Source organism: Saimiri boliviensis, chromosome 12 (assembly GCF_048565385.1).
Source record: "Saimiri boliviensis isolate mSaiBol1 chromosome 12, mSaiBol1.pri, whole genome shotgun sequence".
Classification (NCBI taxonomy): domain Eukaryota; kingdom Metazoa; phylum Chordata; class Mammalia; order Primates; family Cebidae; genus Saimiri; species Saimiri boliviensis.
Window position 1 is genome coordinate 61,853,581 of NC_133460.1, and position 21,835 is coordinate 61,875,415.

The following is a 21,835-nucleotide window of genomic DNA, read 5'->3' on the forward strand; positions in this document are numbered from 1 at the left end:
GTAAATCTGTTCAAGTTCTCCATAGATTCTGGATATTAGTCCTTTGTCAGATGGGTAGATTGCAAAATTATTTTCCCATTCTGATGGTTGCCAGTTCACTCTACTGATAGTTTCTTTTGCTGTGAAGAAGCTGTTAAGGTTAATTAGATTCCATTTGTCTATTTTGGCTTTTGTTGCCATTTCTTTTGGTGTTTTAGTCATGAAGTCCTTGCCCATGCCTATGTCCTGAATGGTATTGCCTAGGTTTTCTTCTAGAGTTTTTATGGTATTAGGCCTCATGTTTAAATCTTTAATCCATATAGAGTTAATTTTTGTGTAAGGTGTAAGGAAGGGATCCAGTTTCAGCTTTCTGCATATGGCTAGCCAGTTTTCCCAGCACCATTTATTACATAGGGAATCATTTCCCTATTGCTTGTTTTTGTCAGGTTTGTCAAATATCAGATGGTTGCAGTTGTGTGGCATTCTTTCCGAGGCCTCTTTTCTGTTCCATTGGCCTATATCTCTGTTTTGGTACTAGTACCATGCTGTTTTGATTATAGTAGTCTTGTAATATAGTTTGGAGTCAGATAGTGTGATGCCTCCAGCTTTGGTTTTTTTTTTTTTTTTTTTTTTTCTTTTTTTTTTTTTGCTTAAGATTGTCTTGGCTATACAGGCTCTTTTTGGTTCCATATGAAGTTTAAGGTGTTGTTTTTTTTTTCCCAATTCTGTGAAGAAAGTCATTGGTAGCTTGATGGAGATGGCATTGAATCTATAAATTATGTTGTGCAGTATGGCCATTTTCATGATGTTGATTCTTCCTAACCATGAGCATGGAATGGTAAAATCAAGCTTTCTTCTCTTAATTTATGATTCTTTCTCTCTATTCAATGACACTATCTCTGGGTCTGTCTTGAAAGCTTGATTATAATTACATGGCCAAAATTAGGATACTATGACATTACAGTATCTTCTGAAATTTGAAAGAAAGCTCTGAAGAAACTATTTCTGGGTGCATCATTTAATTATTAGGAGCATCCTTCTTAAGTTGGCAAACTGTACTAGTTCAACATATAAAGATAAACCAATAAAAATTGTATTCTTAAGAACTGAGGCTACATTCCAATAATCACAATATAGTGCCAGCCATGTTTTCCTCTCACTCTCCACCATGCCAGGAATCTGTGCATGGTACTGATCGTAACTCAGTGGCCAACTGACATAGGGAATGATCCCAGTAGAGGACGGGTACTTTCTGTGATGGCTCTGGACTGTTGCTGTCATGACCTGGGGCCTAACTGAAAGGAATTGTCAGTCTTCATTGGTATGCATCTGCACACTCCAGAACTAGTTGGAAAGGCAGATGATCCATGTCACAGTCAATCTTAAAATGTTAACTCAGAAACAGAAATGTGCTGGAAGTGAATTTGATCTTGCAAACACACAAACATAAGATATGGCTGGAAGATCCATCATGAGAGGAAAGAGGCAGCTTCCCCTCATGACTTCATTTATCTTTCATCACTAAATATAAATTTACTCTTTTACCAAAGTAACAGAATTTTCTTTCTTCCACAGCCATAGTAATAGGAGGTTATTGTTATGTCATTTTCCCTTTTACAAATGCAGTCAATTTCCATGGTCTATCTATTTACACTTACATGTATTTATATTCATGACAATTTAGAGTATAAGGAAATATTGTGTTTTCATATTAACAAATACATAAGATGCTCACAGGAAATTTTAATGGGAGATTTGATGTAAGTTTTTCTCTGGAGGAATAAATATTGAAGCCAGCTAAAGTGTTACTCATTTGTCTTCTTTAAATATTTCACAAGATTTTTTTAGCCTCCCTTTACAAATGCTGACTCCACCATTACTTTATGAATGTGTTTCTGAACTTCAAAAGAGCTGCAATGATTAGCTTACTGTGTTTATAGATGCTAAAGAAATGTGCATTAAGCCCAAGACTTATAAGCAAATGAAAATATCAGACTACTAAATTTAGTTAAAAGTTGTCAGGGGTCCAAATCATGTGATTTGTAGCTCAGTAGCACTTTATCAAGTATATTCTCTGTGCAAAAAGGGTAAGTGATTTTGCAGGTATTATTCTACATAATGTAAGATTAGTAGTACAGAAGCCAGTGTCCTCGTTTTGTAGGTGAGAAAACCAAATAGAGATTCTACGACTTCAATGTTTTCCACCTAATAATTAACTGAGCTTATCGTTTTGATTTTATGAAGTCATAGGTTTAACTTTTTTTTTTTTTTTTTTTTTTTTTGAGACGGAGTTTCGCTCTTGTTACCCAGGCTGGAGTGCAATGGCGCAATCTCGGCTCACCGCAACCTCCGCCTCCTGGGTTCAGGCAATTTTCCTGCCTCAGCCTCCTGAGTAGCTGGGATTACAGGCACGTGCCACCATGCCCAGCTAATTTTTTGTATTTTTAGTAGAGACGGGGTTTCACCATGTTGACCAGGATGGTCTCGATCTCTTGACCTTGTGATCCACCCTCCTCGGCCTCCGAAAGTGCTGGGATTACAGGCTTGAGCCACCGCGCCCGGCCAGGTTTAACTTTTGACCATATATTAATGAAGTAAAAAATACTGCAATACTATCAGTGTGCCTAGTAAGATGTATCAAATAAAATTAAAAGTAGAGCTCCTCTCCAGAGTTGTCCACCTGCCAAGCACTGAAAGTTAAAGCTAGAAAATAAATGAAATTCTTCGCTTTATATTGATGGAACAGAGAACATTTTTATCTACCCAATGTTGCACAATTATCTAGTCCTAAATTAATGCTGAGGACTAGCCAATGTAATGTTATGCTTAGCTAATATTTTTCTTAGATTAAATATACTTTCTAAGATGTCTCATGGTTTCCTTAAATAGATACTTTCAAGCTGCACTTTGGGCATTTCACTAAGAAGCTGAATGAGAAAGAATTAGGTGCTTATTATTTTCATTAATATGTTTTGTAAATTACAACGCTTAGAAAGGACACCATCAATTGTTTTATTTTCTTTGTATGGCCCACTGTCATCTCCTTTTTTGTTCTCTACATAAGTGAATGAAGAAATCTGTTCAGGAAACCAATGATACAGCTGTTTTCATTATATGTAAAAGTTGAAGAATACTTCCCCTGTATTAATTATGCACAATGAAAGGTACAAAGGGGAAATACGGTAACACAAAGAAAAAGAAGGGGAGGAGTGCACAGTCATTAAGATCACAGATGTGATTTTCAAATCCCAGTGCCCAACTAACCTACTCCCAACACACCACTGTCAGCTGTGTCATTTTGGGTTAATCTCTAGCTATCCGGGTGCCATCGTTGAAAACATAAATTACTCATATCATAGACTATATGGATATTTAAATGAAATAATGCATATGAAACAATTATCAAAATATCTACCAGGTATACAGTGCTGAGAATAAATATTTATTGTGTATATATTATATGTCAAATATTATTACATGTTTTTATTTATTGTTCCCTTTAACCTCAGAAGCCAAAACTCATATTATTTACTACTGTGCTCTACTGTCCCTAATTGCTACTAAATGCAGCTCTAGAGCTGATAGAGCAATGTCTTTATCACTACTCTCTTTTGTTTTTTTGAGACAGTCTCCCTCTGTCACCAGGCGCCACGCTGGAGTGCAGTGGCACGACCTTGGCTCACTGCAACCTCCGCCTCCTGGGTTCAAGCAATTTTCCTGCCTCAGCCTCCCGAGTAGCTGGGACTACAGGCACGTGCCACCATGCCCAACTAATTTTTTTTGTATTTTTAGTAGAGATGGGGTTTCATCATGTTGGTCCGGATGGTCTCAATCTCTTGACCTCATGATCTGCCTGCCTCCACCTCCCAAAGTGCTGGGATTACAGGCGTGAGCCACTGTGCCCGGCCTCATTACTCTGTCTCTTAAAAGCTGCGTGAAAGAACAGGCTCTTGTTTATACACAGAGATTCAGTGGTGGTGGAGCTCTGAGCCTCGGTTTTATCTGCAAAATACAATTATTTCTACCTCCAACAGTACTTTTGAAACTGCCTTCTCTCACAGGGCAAGTATACAATAAGCATTTAATGTGTTTCATTAAATATGCACATCATCAAGAATAAGAGACACCATTACTTCTTGTTCTACTGAAATTTTTTAATAGGTCAGTTAAAACATAATACAATACTTTCTTATCACATTGATCTTAAGATGTCAGAGATGTAAGAATTTGAAAAAGAAATATGCATCTTGGAGTAAATAAAATGCAGTATTCACCACTCATTTCCTTTCTAGAAAATATAGGCCACATCTACTTCCTAGGAAAAATTTGTCCACATTATTATCACTGTTATATCAGATCAAGTCATTTGTCCGATTCTTCACTTTCTGGAGGCTGTGTTATACATTTATGTCCTTACCCTAACCTCTTGGTCAGTATTTCCCCACCCCTTAACATTTTACTTGTATATCTGGCTTGATAAGGTTAATAAATTTTTCTCAATCTCAGCACTAAGCTGAATTTTGCGTCAGATGATTATTCGCTGTGGAGGACTGATGTTTACCATCACCTCTAGCCTCTACCCATTAGTTACCAGTAGCACCCCTGCCTCCCTCCAAGTTGTAACAATCCAAAAATGTCTCCAGGCATTGCCAAATATCCTCTAGGGCAGGGGATACAATTTACCTTGTTCTGAACCACTGGTCTAATGGTATGTTATGGACTTGTCATAATTAGAGGCTTGAAACTTGTTTGCATGATCAGGCTATTTCTCTTACACTATGGTACCGAAGCACGAAAAGACCTTCCCTGGTAGTCTCCTCCTTCACCCTGAGCTTCAGAGTGAACACACAAAGGTCAAACCTGAGACCAGTCCATAGCTTGCAGCAGAGTTAGCCTGCTGAGCCCAGCCTACATCAGCCAATTCCATCAGATTCCTTTTCTTGGGCTATTCTTTCCATTGGCAAGAGCCTATCATCTGGTAGTTTTTTGAGAAAGACTATATTCATTTTGGGGGTCAGTTTTTTAAAAATTTGAATTCTAGCTTGGAAATCATTTTCTCCTGGAATTTTGAAGGTGTTGCTTTATCATCCTTATACTTCCAGTGTTCCAGAAAATCTAGTACAGAGATGTTCAGTGACACGAACCTCGACACTGATCTAGGAAACCTGCCTTTTCTTTCCCTCTCTGGGACTTGAATAGATGTGCATTCCTAGGATATCACGATAATATATCTTGAAATATCATGAAAATGTATCTTGATGTGCTATTTTTACACTTAATTATTTAATGAGCTAGACAATTTTTGAGTCATTTCACAATAATCTCAGGGTTTTTTTTTATTAATGGGAAATTATCCTGTATTATTTATTTAAAATCCCCACCCTACCCCTTTTTTTCTTATCTTCGTGGACCTCTTGCTAACTACAGGACATATTTTGTCTTTTTGTTCTACTTTTTAGGTACGTATTTTTTTTAACTTTCAAACTTTCTACTGCAATTTAAAATTTTGTGTCTCTATATATGAGTGTGTGTATATACATATTTATATATTTATATTATATTTTATATATATATATATATATATATATATATCTGTGTGTGTGTTTGTGTTGGCAAGAACTCTTTCTTGTTTCTAACATCCTGTATTTTCTTGTTTTATGGGTTCACTGTATCATCATTATAGATAATATAGATATGTAATAAATAAAATATACTTAAAATGCTATTATTGTATTTTCTGTTTTCTTTGTGTTACATTTATTTCTTTTCAAAGCTTTTATTGATCCTTGTCTTTCATGCCATCATTTTCTGCACACACTTTGTTCTAGACTGTTAATTCATATCAAAGTGAGGCACTGGGAAGCACTGTGGGTACTTTATGTTTCTGGGTCTCTAAATCTTTTTCTTTTGTGGTAGTTAGTACTCTGTAGAAAATTCTCCTAATTTTCTGCTTAGAGAGAAATCTCACTTCAACATTTTAAACCTGAGGGAAAAAATGATGACTGGGTGGTGGTTGGGGGATACTTTAATCATTTAGTTTAATAATTTTAACAGTATCTTTCTGCTGTCAGTATGGCACCCTACCTTCACCCTTAATTGCCCATACTATTTCCAAATTCAGGACCACTTCGATTCTGTGTCTTCAAAAGTAAGTGTTCTTTGAAACGCTTATTGGACTTGGAACTGGAGTTTTCTGGGTCATGTACTTTGATATGTTACTGATGCAGTGGAGTTTTATGGAGAAAGAGAAGTTGCTTCAACAAGCGATGGATGGTGGAGAGATAATCACCAGGATAGATGATAGAAGGAGGAAGATCTGAAAGTCACACTGACCCTTATGTGGAATTAAAACCATACTGCTGACTGGGCGTGGTGGCTCACTCCTGGAATCCCAGCACTTTGGAGGACCAGGAGGGTGGATGACCTGAGGTTATGAGTTCGAGACCAGTCTGACCAATATGGTGAAATCCATCTCTACTAAAAATACAAAAATTAGGCAGGTATGGTGGTGCGTGCCTGTAGTATCACTTACATAGGAGGCTGAGACAGGAGAATCCCTTGAATTGGGAGGCAGAGTTTGCAGTGAGATGAGATTGCACCACTGCATTCCAGCCTGGGTGACAGAGCGAGACTCTGTCTCAAAAAACAAACAAACAAACAAACAAAAAAAAAAAAAAAAAAAAAAAAAAAAAACTCGTTGTATTCTAGCCCATAACCTGCCCACAGCCTTCCAGATTATCTGATGTCTCCAGTTCCAGAGCTTTTCTGAGGTTCTGCAGCAGGTATAAATTTGTTTCTCGTAAGCAACCATCTCTTAAAACAGTTCGGTTTTTGCTTTCTTCCCTTTGAGTCAGCTACCATTCTTCCATTCTTCCATCCACTGTTTAGCTTCCAAAAATTTGCTGACATCTTTCCTCTTTCATTCTGTTTACACTATGGATTAATATATTTTCTTCATCAACTGACATTATAGCAGATTTTTACAAAGGAGCTGAGATAAATAATCTTATTTAATTCATCAGATTTAACCAGGAATAGGAAATAACATTTTTATAAATGGCATAAGACAAATGCATGATATGTTTGTAACATCCGAAGGCAACACAAAGGTGGGAGAAGCATACAATACTGAATAATCAAACCAGAGAGTCAAAAGTTATCAGCATTGAAATTATGGAGCTGAGTCTACTTAATTTAACAAATGCAATTTAACCAACGTGAGTATAAATTCAGCTTGTAAATTCAAAAAACTGGTTGCACAAATGCAAGATATACAGGAGCGTAAACAACTCCAGAAGGTTAGATGAGTTAAAACTGACTTTGCATCATTAGTGTGCCAAGAGTACTGAAAAAGCCAATATGCTCTGAGAAGTTTGGTTGAACTTTGTGTTTATAAGCACAGTTGTAGTATTCTGAGCAATACCCTCTAGTAAGTTACTGGTAAACCACAGTGTAATATGAAGGAGAACAACAGGGTTTCAAAATTTGACATTTTTCCTTTGATATTGCTGGGCCAATTTACCCAGAAGGGTGAAAACTCAAGAGGGAAGGACAGTTACCTTTAGATTTTTAAAATGCCAATCTGAAAGAGCATAAACCCTTATATACCATAGAAACTGAGGACAGAATTCATGGATAAACTTAATGAAAGGCTATATTTGGTCCATTATAAGAAGGAAATGCTGACCAAATCTGGATTACTGATGGATCAGTAATGGTTAAAATGGAGGTACATCATCACAGGGCTTGACTTTTTTTTTTTTTTTTTGAGACGGAGTTTCGCTCTTGTTACCCAGGCTGGAGTGCAACGGCGCGATCTCGGCTCACCGCAACCTCCGCCTCCTGAGTTCAGGCAATTCTCCTGCCTCAACCTCCTGAGTAGCTGGGATTACAGGCATGTGCCACCACGCCCAGCTAATTTTTTGTATTTTTAGTAGAGATGAGGTTTCACCATGTTGACCAGGATGGTCTCGATCTCTTGACTTCGTGATCCACCTGCCTTGGCTTCCCAAAGTGCTGGGATTACAGGCTTGAGCCACGGTGCCCGACTAGGGCTTGACTTTTGAAAGCTATTATGTCAAGCTTTCAGAGGGTGCTTACTTTGTACTAATAACGAGGCTCAGTCCTCCCTAATTAGGCTATCAGGCAGGAACTTGAATTCTTCTCATTTCCCTTTGGAAAAAAATGAGATAAAGACCTTGTTAATTAGGATTAAAGCCAAGACTTTTGACTCAGTGGTCTCTGCTGTTAATCCCTCAGGATGCAGAAGTCTCTGATTAGTATAAAGCTTCCCTGACTATTCTCTGCCCAGCCAAGTCTCCTTGCCACATCCCACCACGATTTCCTCTTCTCGTAAATACCCGTAAGCACTGTGCACTCAATAGTCCTTTGTTGGAAACTATCCCTAAGTAGTTTCTTATGAAAACAATACCTGAAAAGATGAAGAACAAACAACTCTTCTGCTGGCCAGAGAGGCTGGAGTGTATCAGCAGCCCAAAGGGGAGCAGCCAGCATCCTAGAACTCGGGGGTTGTACATCTAGCAGAGCTACAGAGTGGGCAAAGCCTCAGGCCACAGGGAAGCAAAGAGATCCCCACCCATAGTGGATTTAAGGATGTGTGAGAGCCCTAAAAAGATAATCATCAGTTCCCCTCACCACCGCATACTACCCTAAAGGGAGAGATGAAAGAGCAGGATACAAGGAAGAACCGGATTCCTTTTTCTTTTCTTTTTATTTAGCTTTAGAAATTGAAATATAATAATTATACATATTTACGGGGTATATAGTGATGATGTTTCAGTACATATAATGTATAGTGACCAAATCCATGTAATTAGCATATACATCATCACAAACATTTGTCATTTATTTGTTAAAAATTCAATACCCTGCTTCTGTAACATATTAGAAACTATAGTCATACTATAGTGATATAAAACACTAAAACTTATCCCTTCTATCTAGATAAAATTTTGTGTCCTTTAGCAAATCTCTCTCTACCCCTCACTTCTCCTACCCTTCCCAGGCTCTAGTATCCTCTGTTCTACTTTTTATTTCTGTGAAATCAACTTTTCTCTTTAGCTTCCCCATATGAATGAGAACATGCGGTGTTTTACTTTCTGTTCCTGGCTTATTTCACTTAACATAATGTCCTCCAGTTCCATCCATGTTGCCTCAGAAGACAGGATTTCATTTTTTTAAAAAAATGGCTGAGTAGTATATCACATTTTCTTTATTCATTCATCTGTTTTTTAATCCATTCAGCATCAAATCAACCTAGATTGATTTCTTATCTTGGCTATTGTGTATAGTGCTGCAGTAAACATAGGGATGCACATTTTTCTTCAGTATAATGATTTCTTCTCCTTTGGATGAATTCCCAGTAGTGGAATTGTTAGATCATCTGGGCACTCTGTAGTTTCTTGAACTTCCATACTGTTCCACAGTGGCTGTACTAGTTTACATTAACAACAGTGTGTAAGAATTTCCCTTTCTCTACATTCTCACCGGCATTTGCTATTTTTTTCTTTAATAGCCTTTCTAACCAGGGTGAGAACATACATCACTATGGCTTTGATTTTCACTTCTCTGATGATTAGTAATGTTGAACATTTTCTCATATATTATTTATTGGCATTTGTGTCTTCTTCTGAGAAATGTCTGTTCAGATTATTTGCCCATTTTTAAATCAGATTGTTTATTTGAGTTCCTTGTATATTCTGGATATAAATTCCCTGTCAGAGGAGTAGTTTGAAAATATTTTCTCCCATTCTGTAGGTTGTCTTTACACTGCAGTTTGTTTCCTTTACTGCACAGAAGCTTTTAGTTTGATATAAACCCGGTAGTTTATGTTTTATATTGCCTGTGCTTTTGAGGTCTTACTCATAAAATCTTTTCCCAGACTAGTGTTCTGAAGCATTTACTCCCATGTTTTCTTCTAGGAGTTTTATAGTTTCAGATCTTACATTTAGGTCTTTGATACATAGTAACTTGGTTTTTATGGGTGAGAGGCGGGGGTCTAGTTTTATTCTTTGGCATATGGATATCCAGTTTTCCCAGCACCATTTATTGAAGAGACTGTCTTTTTCCCAATAGTTTTTCTTGGCAGCTTTGTCAAAAATCAGTTAGCTATAGATTTTGTTAAGAATACCACTGAATCTGTAGATTGCTTTGAGTACTATGGTCATTTTAACAACATTGATTCTTACATTCCATGGTATGGGATTTCTTTCCATTTGTTTGCATTCTCTTCAATTTCTAAGTGTTTTGTAGTTTTCCTTGTAAGTGAATTTAATGTGACCCTAGGTATTTTATTTTTGTAACTATTTTAAACGAGATTGTACTCTTGATTTGTTTTTCAGCTAGTGTGTTGTTCACGTACAGAAAAGCTAGTGATTTTTGTATGTTAGTTTTGTATCCTGCAACTTTGCTGACATTATCAATTCTGTTTTTTTGGTAGTCTTTAGGTTTTTCTCTATGTAAGAGCTTGTTGTGTGGAAATGAACAATTTCCCTTCCTCCTTTCAATTTGGATGGGCTTTATTTATTTCCCTTGTCTAATAGCTCTGGTTAGAACTTTCAGTATTATGTTGGATAACAGTGAGAAGAGTGGGCATTCTTCTCTTGTTTCAGTATTTAGGGGGAAAGCTTTTAGCTTCTTTTTGTTCTATATGATGTTAGCTGTGGGTTTGCCATATATGGCCTTTACTGTGTTGAGGTACTTTCCTTCTATACCTAATTTATTGAGATTTTTTGTTGTAAAGAAACATTGAATGTTATCAAATGCTTTTTGTGCATATATTGAGATGATAAGATAGTTCTTGTTCTCCATTCTGTTGATGTAATGTACCACTTGGATTGATTTGCCTATGGTGCACCATCCTGGCATTCCTAGGACAAATTCCACTTGGTTGTGGTAGATTATCTTTTTGAGGTATTGTTAAATTTGGTTTACAAGTATTTTGTTAAGGATATTTAATCTCTGTTTATCAAGGATATTAGCCTGTATATTTTTGTTGTTGTTGTTGTTGTTGTATGCTTGTCTGGTTTTAGTATCAGAGTTGTGCTGGTCTCATAGAAGGAGCTAGAAAGAGTTTCCTCTGCTTTAATATTTTTGGAATAGTGTGAGAAAAAAATTGGTACTAATTATTCTTTAATGTTTTGTGAAATTATTTGCTATAGCTGTCTACTCCCAGACTTTTATTTATGGGAGACTTTTTATTTACTGATTTAATCTTGTTACTTTTCATTGGCCTGTTTAAATTTCCTGCATCTTCTTGGTTCCACTTTAGTCACTTGTATGTTGTGTTCAAGAATTTATCAGTTTCCTCCAGGTTTTCAAATTTATTGGCATATAAATGCTGCTAGCAGTTGAGTAATCTTTGTGTTTCTAAAGTATCTGAAGTGATATCTTTTGTCCGCTTCAAATTTTGTCTTTTTTCTTAGTGTAATTAATAGCTTGTCAATTTTATTTATCTTTAAAAAAACTTTTTTTTTTACCTTTTGTATTCTTTTAGTCTTAATTTCATTCATTTGATACACGTTGATTTTTATTATTTATTTTCTTCTACTAATTTGGAGTTTGGTTTGTTGTTGCTTTTTCAGTTCTTCAAGATCATTGTTATTTTGTTTATTTAAAATCTATTTTTGATGTAGACATATATTGCTATACATTTTCCTTTAAATACTACTTTTGCTATGTCCCATAAGTTTTGACACATTGTGTTTAATTTTTATTTGTTTCAAGAAATTTCTAACTTTTTTCCTTAATTCCTTTTCTTTTCTTATTGTTTGTTCAGGAGCATGTTGCTGAATTTCCATGTATTTTTTATAGTTTTGAATGTTCCTCTTGTTATTTAGTTCTAGGTTTATTCTATTATTGTCAGGTAGGATATTTGATGTGATTTCAAATTTAAAAATTTTTTGAGACTTGTCTTGTGTTCTAATATATGGATGATCCCAGAGAATTTTCCATGTATTGTTGAAAAAAAAATGTGTACCTTCCACAGCTCTTTGACCAATTGTGCTGTACATGTCTGTTAGTTCTGTTTGGTCTATGATGTAGTTGAAATCCAATGTTTCATTATTGATTTTCTGTCTTCATGACATTTCCAATGCTGAAAGTGGAGTGCTGAAGTATCACAATATTATTGTATTGAGGTCTATCTCTTCCATCATATTTAATAATATTTGCTTTATAGATCTAGCTACTGTGGTGTTCAGTGCATATATATATTTACAATTGCTATATTCTCTTTCAGAATTGATTCATTTGTTATTACATAATATTCTTCTTTGTCTCCTCATATTGTTTTTGACTTGGAGTCCACTTTATCTGATATAAGTATAGCTACTCTTGCTTGCTTTTGTTTCTGTTTGAATGCCATCACTTTCAGTCTACATACTTTTATGGAAGAGGTGAGTTTCTTGTAGGCAGCATATAGTTGGGTTTTTTGTTTTTTAATCTGTTTAGCCAGTCCATATATTTTTAATGGGGAATTTAATCATTTACATTCAAGGTTATTATTGATAGGTGAAGGCTTACTCTTGTCATTTTATTGATTGTTTTCTGGTTCTTTTGTATGTCCTTTGTTCTTCACTTCTTCTCTCATCATTTATTTTCCACAGTTGGGTAGTTTTAAGAATGGATTTCTTGCTAATCAATCAGAAAGCAATTGAACCGTATAAACGTACAGCTTTGAGTAAATTTTGGCATATTTATTCGCATCAGTGTAAGGCCCACCAAATATATTTTATAAGCCTCAGCTTCAACTATACATTGATTTAAATCTTCTTTTAGAGAGAAATAATTTGAAACAAACACAAGGATGTGGTATGAAAACTGCTAACACAGGCATTATATTCCATAAAATAATAAAATGCTTATATATTCTAGATTTAGAATTGATCTTCCCAGGACATCAGTAGCCCTATGAGGCAAATGCTGCTAATCCCATACTTCAGTTAGGAATACATATCTACCCTGGACTAACATATCTCTATTAAAAAATGTAAGATGACCACAGTCTAAGCAACAATCTTTTCCACAACCATTTCTGAATTTACTGAGTTATTTCCATTGATAATTAAATACATTTATTTATTTCACAAAATGCTGCTTTTATGTATAGTATTCACTGCTGTTTTTTCATCACTGGGAACAAAAATTTCAGTGAGTCTACAGTGAATTAATACAGTTTTCAAATGTATGGCATCCTTCAAACATTAACCAAACATTTATGTTTTTCTGAATCATACCCTGCCACTCTTGTAGCCTTTCACATTTTACAAATGACTACCTGGCTCGGTTTGGTATGAAATGGTTTATCCCTGGCTTTTGCTGCATAGTGATAGTTAAAATTATGGCATAAGAAAGGATCATGAAGTCAATGACAACTGCCTGATGGAGAGTTATTTTCCACTGAAAGCTAGAAGAGCCCAAATGACCTTGGTGACAGCCACATGGCAAAAGCAAATCAAAATAGGTGCTCAATCTAATCTTAATGCTCTTAAGAGATTGTTTTTTTTCACATTGAACAGAATATACAGCCCTCACAGTTTCCGCCATCAGCACTTAGTCAATTTCTACTGGGAAATATAGTTTTAGAGATACTAAAATACAGGCTATGTGTCACACACACAAAAACCAGTCTCTTTTCCTCACATCACTTAGACTGTGAGGAGCACTGAAATAAATGTGTAGCAGACAGAGTGAAGGTGTGTAGAAACAAAGGCATGAAAGGATAGAGAATAAAGCCAAATAAAAAGGGTGTGGATATCATTCAGTAGAATCATGGGGTGTCACTTCAAGTGCAGAACAGATAAATAGCATGCTTAGTACTTGGGTTGTAGAAGCACCATTCTGACTTTCCACTATCCTATGTTGCAGACTGTCAAGCCTGCATGTGATAAATTCTAAAATGGTTACTTAAAATTCTCAAGAGCTCCATTGGTTTAACTCCATGCCAAATAAGAATCCCATCTGACGGATACACAGGGTATTTATTCTTGATTCTGGCATCATTATGAGTAACAGCTCTGTCACAGTCTTAAAATGCAGAGGGATGAGCAGGTGTTTTTACTGCAGTCATCTCAATACTTGTCTTCCATTAGCAATTGAGAGGTGATTTTACTTAGGTCATTCAAATATTACTGGAAAATAAGAGTGATGGAAAACAAAACAAAACAAAACAAAACAAAACAAAACAAAGAGCACATGAATGTTTAATTGTGTGTTTTAACTTCCCATTTCTCCCTCAAAGAAGAAGCACTTTGACATTTATCTTGTCGGGGCTATTTTTTCCTGAAGACAATAGCAATGAACTCTCTGGAAATTTTTCTTGAGTTGATTCGATTCTAAAGTGTAATATTTGAAAAAAATGCTTTGTGTTTTATTTTACATACATTATCTAATTTTAAAGTTAAACCAACTATTTGTTATGTGTTATTATTAATCCTATTTTATGAAAGGTAGATGTGTAAGCTCAGAAGGATAAATTGTTTTATCTTAGAGAAAAATAATCAGTCAACAGAAAATAAACAAAATTATCTACTGACCATAGGCCCCCACTTTTTCTTTAAAAAAAGAAAAAATGAGTAGTCAAAAAATGCAGGTTAAATACAGGGTGTTTATATTCATATGCAGAGTAATGACGGTCCATGTTAATTGACCATGTTTTCTGAGACACCAAGGCCTGTCTTGTTTTCATTGGCTTAGATATTTTTAATCTGATGGGGTTTTGTTAATAGAGTGGTGTGAAGACATTGAGGTGCCCAAAGGTATGACACAAACAGATACTTTTCCAAGGACAGGTTGCCTTTCTGTGATAAGATGAGTATACAGGAACAGAGTGAGGCATTCCATGGCCCTGCCAGGCCCCTGGTGTGTTTATCCAATTCTCTCTGCTGTCTCTGAACTGAAAGTGTGGATATAAATATATCACCCTCCCCAAAGTAGAAGCAGGAGGCAAATCCACAAATAAGAACAAAGTAAGAATTTGAAATTTAAAATTACACGGATATAATTTTATAACAAAGAACGATTTTAGGAAGTGAAGAAGAGAATTTTTATCTTTAAATGTGAGCCATTCTGAGCACAGAGGGGCCTGTCACACATAGTATATTGTGATGCAGTCTCCGAACACTTAATGTGTTCATTTTATTACCATTTTACTCTGGAGTAGAATGACATACTAAACTGATCGATAGAAGGCTTTGGCTTCCTCAAGATGTTTACAGAGATTGTTGAAACTGAGTAACATGAAATGTTCTTTTATTTTTCTGTTGACTGTTACATTGTCTGACTTCTGCAGGTATTTTAAAACTTTACCATGGCTTACTTCCCAGTTCCGAACAGCTAGTCAAGAGGAGCAGGTTAATCAGTTGCAGATCTGTTAAATCCCTGGACATGTGTCATTCATGTTATCACAGACATTAAGAAAAATCGTGTAGTTGTTCAGAGACAGGAAAATGTAAGGATTCTAGGGCAAGGAAAATCGTCAGAAATAGTTGCTTTTAGATTTTTCTTCAGTGGTGTAGGAGCTTGATTCAAGTCAAACTATATTGAATCCCCAAACAGAACATACACACCAGACCCTTTCATAAAGGATTAAAAGTAAGGAGAGACACTTTTATTAATGTCTCTGGGATCTCATTTTGCTGTTGGTGAGTGGAGAGAAATGGACAGAAAAAGAAAAATAACACATTTTTTGTGCTACTCTATTCAGTTATTATATGCCAGATACCAAGACAGGAATTTTCTCTCTCTTTTTCTTTTCTTTTCTTTTCTTTTTTTTTTTTTTAATGTTGTGGTATTGTTACTGTCATTTCATAGGCATGCCTATAAATTCTCTGGATCAGAGCCAAATCTCAAATCTTCTGATTAAGATTTCATGCTGTTATTAATGAGGATGCTGGTTTGGAAATGACAAAAACCCAACTCAAACCATTTTACTTAAAAGGGGAATTTATTGGTTTTAATTAGGGAAGATGGAAGTTAAGATTTGACTGAATGACTGGGCCTCAAAAGCGTGAACGTACCCAGGATGTTCTCTGAGTTCTATTCCTTCTCACTTGGCTTGAGAGCATCAGTCAGTTTGTCTAAAGGATTCATCTACACGCCAAGCAGTAAGATCACTGATATCTCATGTGTCTCGGGTTTCCAAGCTTCATCACTGGAGAGACTAGGATTAAGGCTCTGCCTCTCTGTTAATATCCTGGGGAGATTTCTGATTGTTCCAGCTCAGATCAGGTTCTTGTCCACATACCATTGAACTGTGCTTATCAAATAAATGATTATTGTTGTCCTTGCTTGCTTAGCCATATGCTCTTTGATGGTAGGAAGGGCAGTGGTAGCTACATGAAATAACTTGGGCCACACAGATGGCAGTAGGTGGGAGTGGAAGTTCTATCTCTTACACTGTACATGTATATGATGAGTTGGCAGCTCCCCTGATCTTAGAACAGTATATTCTCTCAGGATGACCCAAGACCATTGACTTTATTGGCAAAATACCATGCCCTAGGAGAGTACTCTGACCACCCAATATGATTCATCAAAAGTTACTAATCACATTTTTTACAGAATGTAAAATAACGGCCACAATTATTTCACAATTCCTACGTCACCATTGAAATGAACAATATAAAGGTGAAAAAAGGAATCTTCATTGTATTATTGAGAAAATCTTGGCAGCCATGTACCAAAACAATTATATTGACTAGAAAATTATGATCAGATTAAATTTGAAAGAAGATCTGCAACCTTACCCAAAACTGTAAGTGAAATCTCTATGAGCTTCTATAAAACAATCCCAAATAAACATTTGAACCTGGTAATAACAGCATGCTTTCTATGTACAGAAAGACACAGAAAGGGGCCTCTGAAATGGTATGGCTACCTTAAACTTCTTCAAAAACAAAAGGTTGGAAACACTTCTGCCTTAAATGATCAAAGAATCAGTGGACATGAACCTGGCAAAACTCTTCTACTCTGCAGTCTATGAGAGCTGTCTCATAATAATGAGGTGCAGAGAGAGAGAGAGGAGATGGTGGGCTTGAGGAGGGAAAAAGTTTGGAATCTCTTTAGTTTCTGGGTCAACTCGTGTGGTACAGCAGTGGCACTAGGAATCCTCTAGTCCCTTTGTACTCAGGATGGCAGCACTGAGCAATGAACTAGGAGTACAGGGACAGCCTGGAAGACAAAGTGGTAGCAAATGAGCACCTGGTCATCTCACAAAGAACTGAGAACATGCAATGTCCTCCTTCTAAATAAAGCACAAGACTAAGATGTGCTTCAGAAGAGGAACAGAACACCCACTGGGACTATACTGTGCATTTATATACATCATTTTTTTCTTAGGGAAAACATTCAAACAAGGAAATACTAAAGTCCAATCGAATCCATCTGAACTCCTCCCTGATGTTTGCTATGGTTCTCAGTTTCAGCTGCACATTAAAACCTCTTGGGAAACTTCAAAATTCCCAGTGACCAGGCCATACCCCATATCAACTAAATCAGAATTGCTGGAAGTTGGACCCAGATCTCCCTACTGTCTTTAAAGCATCCTGGATTTTATGGTGCAGTGATGGTTGTGAACCACTGCTATAAATAAATGCTGGGTAAGTAATTGTCTCATTCTGCAAGAATAAGCAGAGCAGGAAAAATCACCAGAATTGAGCTACTGCAGTTCAAAACTACAGGGACACCTGGAGGAAGCAGAGAAAATGGCTAGCAGACAGTTCTTAATTACTTTTTAAAAACATTGTGTGTGTGTGTGTGTGTGTGTGTGTGTGTGTGTGTGTGTGTCTGTGTGTGTGCATGGAATTCTTCAGAAAATTCATACATCTTTCTCCACTCAATTATGGCTTTCATTTTTCATCTGATGAATAAAGACATTGAAGTATTTCAGGATAAAATTGCCTGTTTGCCAAATGTACATTTTAGCAACAGCACTGTTGCCTTTATCTGAACAGTTTTTTCCAGTTTAGCAACAGCACTGTTGCCTTTATCTGAACAGTTTTTTCCAGTTATTTGAAAACTTAATTTCATTTTGACCTGATTTATGGAAACAGTGGGAAGAGAGAAAAAAAATATAACTGAAGTTATCAGTAAAGGCAGCACAAATATAATCTCAGACAAGTATGGAAACTACTCTGTGTCTAATGAGATGAGTCTTTAAAATCAATCAGTCATTTGGACAAACATGGCCAGCTCATGTGAAAAATTGTGAAAAGCATAAGTTCAAAAATTAATAATTGGGTATAATATGTTTAACATGTGTCTTTGAAATTTGTGACTAAAGGCTAATGTCACAAGAAATTTTAAATCATATATTTGGCTCTCTGAGAATGTATAAAATATAAGGCCTTCTTTTCAAATGATACATATTTAACTAGTACATGTTTTCAGGAATGCATTATGTGTGAAACTAAGGACCGCTGTCAAATTCAAGGCAGCAGAAAAAAATAGAAAATATTCCTTTTAGGCAAGGATTGAGTGTAAATAGTGTATTTGGGACAGAATAGCAGGAAACACTGAGAGTAGGACAGGGGAAGCCATAAAGTATGTGCTATCAAGTACATGACTGCTGCAGTCAGCTGGGGCTTGATTACATTGGTGAACTCTACAAGCCAGTGTACAGGTGCCTCAGGTATCTTCCACGTGAGAAGCAGGAGCTGGATACGTACCCTCTAATCAAACTATACAGCCATTGCTTGAGAACTGCTGCCAGGAGGCATTCGTTCCTTGGCACTGACAGCCTGCTCTAGCCATGGAAGGTGGCAAATAGAACCCCACTCTCTAAGTCAAGGAGTCACATATACCAGCAATTGGATAAGAGAGAGAATCTGCCAAAAAGGTGTTTTGAAATAAAACAGAGCAGGGGTCAGTAAACTTTTTTTTTTGTAAAGGGCCAGATGGTAGATATTTTAAGCTTTGTGTGCTACATATGGTCTTTGTCACGTATTTTTCTTTTTCTTCTTCTTCCTTTTTTTGGGGGGATAACTCTTTAAAAATGTAAAAACATTTTTAGCTCACAAAAAAACAGGTGCTGCACCAAATTTGGTCTACAGATTTTAGAGTGTAGATGCCTGAAATAGGAGAATTTTTTAAGAGGCTAAAATCCAAACTTATTAGTTAAGTTGATAAATCAAAATGAAATATCCTAGAAAAAGGCAAGCTTTGAATGAAAAACAGTTATTGCTATTGTTTATATATGACACCTAAATTAAATGATTACTGTATAAAAGCAATTGTGGTAACATAACAGATGACCAAAAACAGCTATAGTTCAGGCAAGAAAAAACAAGGTAAAGTTTAACGCATTAAAGAATGAAAGTTATTTTGTACTAGCAAAAATAGCAATGTCATACAAATGTACAAAAATGTGAAATACATAGAGAAGATATTGTAATGATACTTTTTCTTTTAACGAGATAACAAGACAAGAAAAAAAGTGTTGAAAATAAAGGAGAGATGGACAGACACACCATCAAAGTGGTAGACTTAACCCACGACAAAATCTTTAGCATATCAAGTATTAACACAAATTAAAAGTAAAATATATGGAGAAACAATCTTATTAGATAAAAATGGTTAGAAATTTTAGTGCATCGTTGCAAATTTTAAGAAATAGTAACTTATTTTCAGAGAATTAACTAATTCTGATTCTTAGCTCTAGTCTGTATGGTAAGTTAATCATTTAACCTCTGACTCCTACAGGACTTCTAGCACTCAGGGTGTGATATTCTGAGAACTTACCTGTTCTCAATAAATTTGGAAGGCTTCACTGGTCCTCAGGTATCAGTCAGCATAACAACCATCAGATGAAAAATTTTCCCCGCTCTAACTTTTTATTCAAGCCGATGGGCTTTCTGCTTGAGACAAGAGGATATATAGGTAAAACCAGAAAATGCACTGCTATCCTTTCCTTATGTCTCTTCATCTTCTGCAGCATTAGACAGCAGGATGCATTCCCTTGTGTTTCAGGAATCATGGACCTCTCCTTCCCCTTCTTCTAGGCTCCAATTATCTCTTTAATCCACAAGAATTTCTCTCTATGTCTCTCCTGGTCTCCTTACAGACAATTACTCTGTCCTAAATCATACCTGGATGTTCAACACAACCTCCTCACAGGTTTAGAATTTTGAAGTAAAAGCAGAAAAGAAAGCAGCATTCTTGCAGGCAACATCTGTCTTTCCAACATCGTTCTTGCTATTACACCATCTTTCTGGACAGAATTAGAAGTAAATACAAAAATAAACATAAACAAAATCAAAGCTCTCAGGCCCTTGGAAATAAGAAATTATTTTCATAATTCTCCTGAATTAAGAATCCAATGTGAATTTTTTTATTATTTCCAAATTAATGACTGTAAGAAAACTACATATCAAAACATAAAGGGTATATCCAATGAGGTACTTTGAGAAAAAAATTTAGGAACTTTTTCTAAGGTTTAGACATGGAAAAAAATTTAGGAATTTTTCTAAGGTTTTGGAATTCTTTTTGATGTTGTATGGATTATAATGGACCCAGAAAAACACCTTATTCTATTAATAGTATCTACTGTTAAGTAATATAAAAACTGAAAAAAATGGCAAATTTAATACTTGAAATATTTTTCAAATAAAAATAATTTAATTTCTTAAAAAATCTTTCTCTACCATGGAATATGATGTAAGAAATATTACATAAAAATAGGAAAGCACAAAAATTTTCATAAATCAGGTATCTGAGAAATTGCAGAATTTACCATGCTAAAAATTATTCTCTTAAAGACTACTGCTAATTTTAATTATAAAAATAGCAACTAATGAAGTGTGAAATATATAGATGGCAGACAAAACATACTTATCCAAACTAGCTAACTGTCTATTACAAATTCGCAAGAATACGACTGATAAGCCCAATGTAAATATTCAAACTAAGAGTTGAAATTGGTAATAAAATAATATTAAAATGAGTAAATTCCTTGGAATTACATTTAAACAAATTCAAATACCAGCAATATATCATTTTCTTCAAGTCAGTACAAAAATATTTAAACCACTGAGCATTTGTGAGGATATGGACCAGTGAGGATATTGACATCATACATTTTTAGTGGTAATGTATAAGATGCTAAACTTCTTCTGGGGGCCAAATGGCAAGATATATGGATATCCTTTAAATTATTTGACCTAATACTTTTAATTAGGATTATACCTTGTCCGTAGGAAATAATCAGTATTTTGAACAAAGACATGTGAACTATTTTCCATTATTTTGTTGAAAAGGAGGAAATAAATAAAAATTCTGAGAAGTGAATAATAATAAAATAAATTGTAGGCAACTGAAGATCACATATAGAGGCTAAAAAAAAATCTCGAGTATTGTGCTAATTAATTTTATGTGCCAACTTTGCTAGGCTGTAGTGCCCAGTTGTTTGTTCAAATACCAGCCTAGATGTTGCTATGAAGGAACTTTTTAAATGTGATTAACATTTAAGTCATTATACTTCAGGTAAAACAGATTACCTTCCATAATGTTGGTGAGCTTCATCCAATCAGTTGAAGGCCTTAATGAGAGAAAACGGAAGTGTCCTGGAAAAGAAAGAATCTGGAGTCAAGACTGCAACACAGCAACCTTGCTTGAGTTTCTATCCTGCCTGGTCTGCTTTGCAGATTTCTGAGTCAAGACTGACATGCACCATCAGCTCTTTGTTGAATTTCCACCCTGTAGACTTGTCCTACATATCTTGCCCCTGCCAACCCCAATAATCTTGTAAGCCCATTCAGTCTCTCCGTTCCCTCCCCTCCCCTCCCTTTTCCTTCCTTCCTTCTTCCTTCTAGCTCGCTCTCTCTTTCCCTTTCTTTCTTTC

The 21,835-nt window shown here is 35.7% G+C and overlaps 1 long non-coding RNA gene across 2 annotated transcripts in view; it reads right to left on the reverse strand.

Annotated features, from left to right (window-relative positions):
• Positions 1 to 20,184, reverse strand: part of LOC141580723 (uncharacterized) — a 69,601-nt gene extending 49,417 nt beyond the window's left edge. For both annotated transcript variants that reach the window (XR_012513014.1, XR_012513013.1), the window contains exon 1: positions 19,738 to 20,184. This is a non-coding gene — a long non-coding RNA (uncharacterized LOC141580723). The remainder of the gene's footprint in view (positions 1 to 19,737) is intronic.
• Positions 20,185 to 21,835: the final 1,651 nt, after the last annotated feature.